This window comes from Canis lupus, chromosome 25 (genome assembly GCF_003254725.2).
Source record: "Canis lupus dingo isolate Sandy chromosome 25, ASM325472v2, whole genome shotgun sequence".
NCBI classification, from domain to species: domain Eukaryota; kingdom Metazoa; phylum Chordata; class Mammalia; order Carnivora; family Canidae; genus Canis; species Canis lupus.
The window spans coordinates 959,266-966,933 of NC_064267.1; positions in this window are offsets into that span (position 1 = coordinate 959,266).

Here is a 7,668-nt window from a genome sequence, read left to right on the forward strand (position 1 = left end):
TGAAGACAGAATGCAGAGGAAAGAAAGCTCTCAACTAGAGAAGCCATAGGCTTTCAGTCTTGGTTCATTTCATTACTCTGTGGCTACTCAGTGTTCCAATTTCCTTTCCATGTTTTTGCATGATCTCCACCTCACCTGAAAGGCTTCCAGTCAGTTAGAGGATGTAAAGGAAAATTCAAGAGTCCTGACAGTGAGTTTGTAGCTAGTCATGGCTTAATAAAGTTAGCAGCGGAAGAGCAGCAGAAATGGATATTGAGCATTTTTACTGGAAGAAGAGACTGGGAAAACATGGGACCTTTTGCCTGTTTATTTTTATGCCCTACCACAGGCTAGAGTGGAGTACAGTGCATTGTGGGTTCTCATGAATGTGATTGATTTGACAACGAGGTTTGGTTATTTTAGCTAAATTCTCAGGCCTCTTTGGTCTCCTTCTGATATATATTTAAATTTTTAATTCACCAGAAGACAGCCACAGCTTCAACTATTACTCTCTCAAATTTTTATCTCCCCCAAACATGACCCCATATTTTGAATTGCCTACTAGATACATCCTTCCTGCCAAGATATCATAAGTACATCAAACTTAAATTTTGCTAAACAGAATTTATCATCTTTTCTCCCAAACCTGTTCTATATCTTATCTTTCCCTCTCCGATACTGATAAGTGGCTCACTCAGTTTCTCAAGGTAGATACCCCTCCATTTATCTTTGATTTCTCTCTGTCTTCTCCTACCACATTCAATGAGTTACCTGTCTGGTCCAGTTTCTTCTTGAGTACTTGGCCACTGCTGCCCCACTGCTGTGGCTTGGATTCATATTATCATGTCTTGTCTAGACTGTTGCTGTGGCCTCTCCAGCAGTCTTTTTCCCTGACCTCTAGTCGCTCTGGTATCTGGAGGATCTTTGACACTGACCTCATGAAATCATTTAAAAAAAAAAAAAAAAGATATAAGTCTTCTGCTTCCAATTCCCTGTTGCCTGCTGTTGTTCCAGAAAACTGTTTAAATTTCTTTGTAAAGGTTGCAAGATTTGTCCCAAACTGGCTCCATTTAGTTCTCCAACCTCAGCTTTTTCCAGTCTTTACCTACATACTTGCCAGTCAAGAACTATTCCTTGTTCTTCAAATCTAGCACACCTTTTCATGACGGCACTGTTGCCATACCACCCTCTCTGTCTGGGATGCTCTTTTTATTTCTTGTCCATCTTTCAAGTCCAGTTTCCAATGCTAATTCCTTTTTTGATTTCCTCCAGCCCTTCTAGTCAGGATTAGCTGGTCTACCTCTTGTTCTTCCCAATGCTTTGTCTGTGGCTCTTTTATGGCTGTGATATTTTGTAATCTACTGGTTTACGGTTTATATGTATTCTTCACTAGATGGTTAAGATCCATAAGACCCACACCTTGCCTTTCTGTGTCCCCAGGGCTAGCACAATGCCAAGCTCAAGGTAGGGGCCTAGTAAACATTGGACCTAATGCTAATCTTACTAATCATGTGGCTGACTGTGAGCCCTTTAAGAGAAGGGATCATGTCTTATACACCTTTCAATTGGCGATGGCTATCATATACTTGTGCTTTTTAAGTGTTTTTGGACTCAATGGATTAGTCATTCCAAGAAACAAAATAGAGTTTTAACTATCTATCACTTAGTTTTGTGGCCTTGTAAAGTTATAAACCACTATCAGGAGGGAACTAAGACTTCTGAAGACCAATAATCTATCAATGGCAGCCATGCTTTTTAGGTTCTTTTTATTTCTACCCAGAAATCATGCTAAGAATGGTGATAGCTACTATTTACTGGGCCTGCAACACGTCAAGTTTTACATTAGAAATTACCTCATCCAATTAGCATTTCTTTAAAGGCAGTTATGATTGAATGAAGGGCTGTCATCAGAAAAACCCTGGAATTTATTTAAAATTACCTTGTGCACATCTGAAAGACTGAAATTATTGTTTAAGCCCCTCAGACATTACACCACTAATCCTTTTCTAATGATCTCATCTTAAGAAATAGCACTGGCAGGGGGACTGCTGAGCCTCCCCCCATAACAACATAATAGGCAGATTTGGGTATTTACATAATAGCTCAGAATGATTTCAGGGCATTTTAGACAAAATGTACAGCCACTTAGATTGCTGTCATTGTGGTTATCTCATCACTTTTAGAAATTAAATGGAAAAAAAAGGGAAAATCTGGGAGTTTTGGGGACTGTTGCACTTGGTTTAGCTACTTCAATGCTCTAGGTCTGTAGCAAAGTGCCACCATTAGGAAATTTGGTTCACAGAAAATGCAGCCATTAAAGCTTTGAGCAAGATATCAAAAATCGACCTGAATTAGAAGCAAATAGATTCCAGAAATCCTTTTGAAAATGGCTACCATTCCCCGGATGCCTGGGTGGCTCAGTGGTTGAGAATCTGCCTTCAGCTCAGGGCAGATCCTGGAGTCCCAGGATTGAGTTCTACATTAGGCTCCCCGCAGGGAGCCTACTTCTTCCTCTGCCTATGTCTCTGCCTCTCTCTCTTTCTCTCCCTGTGTGTCTTTCATGAATAAATAAATAATTTAAAAATCTCAAAAAAGAAAAAAAGCGAATGGCTACTATTTAACCTATACAGAGGGGGAAACTGATGGTCCTAGGGTTGAAATAACTTACCAAGTTACCTATTTTTGACTCCTATGCTATTTTTATTTAGAATTTTACTTCTATCTCCCTTTCTCTTTTTTAACTTGACAGATTGGACACAATAGTTATTATTCTGTACTTTAAAATATTATTATTTTTTAGAGAGAGTGTGAGAGTGAGTGGGAAGGGGAGAGGCAGAGAGAGAGAGAGAGAATCTCAAGCAGACTCCCCACCTAGTGCAGAGCCTGATGCAGGGCTCCATCTCACAACCCTGAGATCACGACCTGATCTGAAATCAAGAGTCAGATGCTTAACTGACTGAGCTACCCAGGTGCCCCTGTACTTCAAAATATTTACCCACATGTTTATTATTTCCTTGCCTCCTCATTTCTTCTTGAGAATCATCTTCTTTCCTTCTGTGATCATTTTCTTATTTCTGAAAGTCATCATTTCAAAATTTTTCATTGAGTGTTTGTCAGTGATGATCTCTCCTGGGTTTTTCTTTCTTGAAATTATGTTCATTTCACTCATATTTGAAAGGTAGTTTTGCTGGACTGTTCATGATTTTCTCTCAGTTGTTGCTGTTTGCAAACTAACTGTTGGGCTACTACTCTTTGTAGGTTATCTCTCTTTTTCTCTGGATACTTCTCTATTTTTGGTGGTTCTGTAGTTCCACATTGAGGTGTCTGGGTGGGGCTTTCTTTGGGAATATCCGTGTTTGTTGAGCTTTGTGAGTCAGGGGATGATTGTCATTAATCAACTCTTCATTGTCTCTATTGATACTCCTTTTAGATATACATTAGAACTTTTTCATTGACCTCCTTGCCTCTTAAACCCTCTTTCATATTTTTCATCTCTTTGCCATTTTATACTGCATTTTTGGTAATTCTTTTTCAGCATGATCTTTTTCATTAAATTTCTCTTGAGTTCTGACTAGTTACTTCAGCTTTTGTTTCTCAAAGTTTTAATTGGTCTTTAAAAAAATCTGCCTGATTATATTTGACAGCCTCTTATTTCTCTGCCAACTTTTTGATTCTACCTTTCCTTTTCTTTATTGTGCTAAAAAAACGCATAATGTGAAATCTACCCTCTTAACAGGTATTTGCGTGTGCAGTACAAGATTGTGAACTATAAGTGTAATGTTGCACAGCAGATCTTTAGAAATTTTTCATCTTCCCATCTTTCATTTTTTAAACTCAAATATATTTTCTATTCTTATCTGATAATCTTATCATCTTTCTTCTTAATTTGTCTGATCTTGCGAGTTGTTGCCTCTAAGGACTTTTTACAAGGTGGCTTGTTTTCCTTTATGATGTATGATCCCTTTCTTTTTGCAAATACCTGTTTTTTTGAAACTTGATTGTTGGAATTCTTTGAGATGTGTGGTGAAGTGTATTCTTCTTTAACTGAATTTTTAGCTTATTGTTTTAGACTGAATTCCAGGCTCGAACCATCCTAAAAATGGCTTATAGTTAAATATTCTGAAATTTTTCCCCACTTTCCTTCCTACTCCATCAAGAGCCAAAGACAGGACAGACATATATTTCCCTCTCCGATAGATTTTCCTAGTCTAGATTCACTCATTGAGTTTTTCCCTTCTGAGGTCCTGTTTATTTGCATGCTTGTTTTTGACAGAATTCACTCTGATGCTTCCTGTCTTGCAGGCATGGAACCTCTTAAAACCCAGGCAACAGGTCCCTGGTGGTCATAGACAACAGAATGCCAACTCCAGTAGCAGATGACCATTTTGGATTCAGGTTTTCTCACTGTTTCTGACCTCTGAGAATTGTGCTGTTTTCTTTCAGCTCTACATTATGTTTCAAAACACATTTTCCAATTTATTCAGTGTTTCAGGTATCTCTGGACCTCTAGTTAGTTGCCTTTTCAGAAGCAGAAATTTTAAGGGTGAATTCTCTAGTATCTCATCAATATAATAGTTATCATTCCTGTTTGAGAGTTAAGATCATAGGGGAAGGGAGGGGAAACTGAATAGGAAGTCATCAGAGAGGGAGAAAAACCATGAGAGACTCTTAACTATAGGAAACAAACTGAGGGTTGCTGGAGGGGAGGTGGGGGGGGGATAATTGAGTAATGGGCATTAAGGAGGGCAAGTGATGTGATGAGCACTGGGTGTTATATGCAACTGATAAGTTATTTAATGCTACATCTGAAGCTAATGATGTACTGTATGTTGGCTAATTGAATTTAAATAAAAAACCTAAATAATTGGTATCTACACCAGCTCCTCGGGCTAGTATCCCAGCTATCATCTTAGTGGAATAGGTAGCATTCCTTCTACCAGCTCATAGTATGGAGATACTCATAGAACAAACGATGACCTTGTTTAATACTTTTTATGAACAAAGAATTAGGAAATTCTTATCACCACACTTTCCAAACCTACCAATATACTTGCTTTCATATACACCCTTACTGCTCTGCCTTCTGTTCTGTGGGTAAAATTTTTTCTTTTACCTAAGTCTGCCCTTTATACCTGCAGGTGCTTTGGACCCCTTTCTCCTGGTTTCCTCCCAGGTAACCATCCATTTTATTTGCCACCACTTCAATTTCTCTCTTTCCATTGGACTATTACCTTGATTACTGTATACCCATGGAAAGACCACTGTCCTGTGACCCCACTTCTCCCTCCATGCACTACTTCATTTATCTGCTGTTCTTGACAGCAGCTAATTCAAAGTATTTTCTATATCATGGTCTCCACTCCTTCTTTTCACATTCTTTCCTGCAACCCATTACAGCTGGTCTTCTATCCCTTCCAGTTGCTCATGTTACTTAAGATTATCTCCATGTTGTCAAAACCAATGATCACTGATCTGTTCTTATCTCACTTGACCTTTGGCAGCATTTGGCACCACTAACCATTCTTTTTCTTTGAAATACTGTATCTTTAGTTGTATGATACCACACACTCTGCCAGTTTGGTTCCTATCATAAAAGTTTGCTCCATCTTAAGTCCATCTCTTCTGCTGGACCTCTAAATGTTGAGGTACTCTGAGGCTCTGTGTGGAACCCATCTTTTCTTCTCCATCTGCATTCTCCTGTAATTCCAATGGCCTTAAATTTGTCTACATCTTTAGCTCAGATCCTCCAGTGTGCCTCCAGCATCTGAAATGATGTCTAACACATAGTATGTACAAATGAATCTAGAAAGGGACACCCGGGTGGCTCAGTCTGTTAGGCAGCCAACTCTTGATTTTAGCTCAGGTCATGATCTCAGGGTCCTGGGACAGAGTCCCGTGTTGGGCTCTGGGTTCAGCGGGAGGTGTCCTCCGGTATTCTCTCTCCCTCTGCCCCTTCCCCCACTCATGCACAATCTCTCTCTCTCTCAAATAAATAAATAAATCTTTAAAAAGGAATCTAGGAAATAAGAATTAATAGACCAAAAGAACATCTTAAGGACTCAAAATCTAAAGTCTGAAGTGCTTTCAATCAGGCAAAATGAACATGAATAATGTGTATCTTGGAATCACTGCCCCTTACCTGGTTCATGCTGACATCTTCAAAGAATTGTGACAAAAACCCATGAAATTCTTAGTATTTCTTAGAAGAAAAAATCCAATTTAAATCTTCTCATAAGCTTGAAAATGGACTGGTGGTGTAGTCTACTGTTCCTTTAAATATCCTAAGCTTTATAATGAAATATTTAGAATAGGAAAGAAATTCACAAACCCTGGGGCAATAGATATCTGAGCACTGGAGGAACAAATTCTTTTCAAATCTGGGTTGCTTTTTTTTCAGAAGAGGGAGAAGTGTGTGCATGTGTGTGTGCATGTGCACACATGCGTGCATGTGCATTAGTGCACTTCCATCCCAAAGTCTCCCCTGACGATAGCATTAGTAAAGGAAGGGACAGGAAAGTTAATAATGTTCCTTAAAAGATAAAACCTGTACAGGGTCATGTCTGTCAAGAAAGGTGCAGATTGGCTCAGCTATACAAGCAGATCCAGAAAATGCAAGATGATAATTGTGTATTTCCTTCAACCCAAGGCGTTCTCAGATGGACTCCTCCAGGGGTTCCCATGAGTCCTGGGCCTATTTGAATTCTGGCTAATGATCTGGAGGAGGGTGTTGCCAGTCTACTGATGACTCTGAATCACATTCATTTTGAGGGCTTAAATCATCAGCATGGACTGAAAAGAATGCACATTGCATAAACTTGCTACTGCTGCTATAACAAATTCTTACAATTTAGTGGTTTGAAACAATATGAATTTATTACCTTACAGTTCTGTAGGCCAGAAGTCTGACTGGTCTCAGTGGGCTTAAATTAAGGTATTGGTCCAACTACATTCCTTCTAGAGGCTGTGGGAGAAGATCCGTTTCCTTGTCTTCCCAGCTTCTCGGGACCTCTCTTGGTCCATAGTCAGACCACTCCACTTCAGAACCAGCAATGGGGTATCAAGTCCCACTGCTGTCTCTCTCTGGTTCTCTGTAGCCAGGAATGAATCTCTCCTCTGAAGGACTTTGGGATTGTACTGGGCTACCTGCATAATCCAGAAGAGAGTCTCCCCACCTCAAGGTCCTTGACCTCACTCATATTTATGTTGGTGCTAATGATGAAGAGAAAGCTAGGGTAGGTCTAAGACAAATTTTAAAAGTTATGACTGTGCAAACATCTTAAAGTGTAGTCAAGGAGCAGAAATGAGAAATGATATGCTAGGTTGGTCAGTTTCGATCAGATATAAGAAATATATTAAGACTGGGGATGTGGTAGACAGGATAATGACCCTCCGAGGATGTCCACATCCTAGCTCCAGAACCTGTGAATATATACCTTTCTATTTTGGAAACAGGTAGTATATATTATGCCATATGCATGGTCAGAGGGACTTTGTAGAAGTGAGTGACTTGAGGGTCTCGAGATGGAAAGACTGTTCTGGAGTATCAGATTGGGCCCAATGTGATCCCAAGACTTTAAAAGTATAAGAGGGAGGCAAAAGGGGAGAGAATCAGAAGGACAGCAGTGTGCCGAAGATTCAGCCTGGTGTTACTGCCTTTGAACACAAGCACAGAGGAAGGGGCCATGGGCC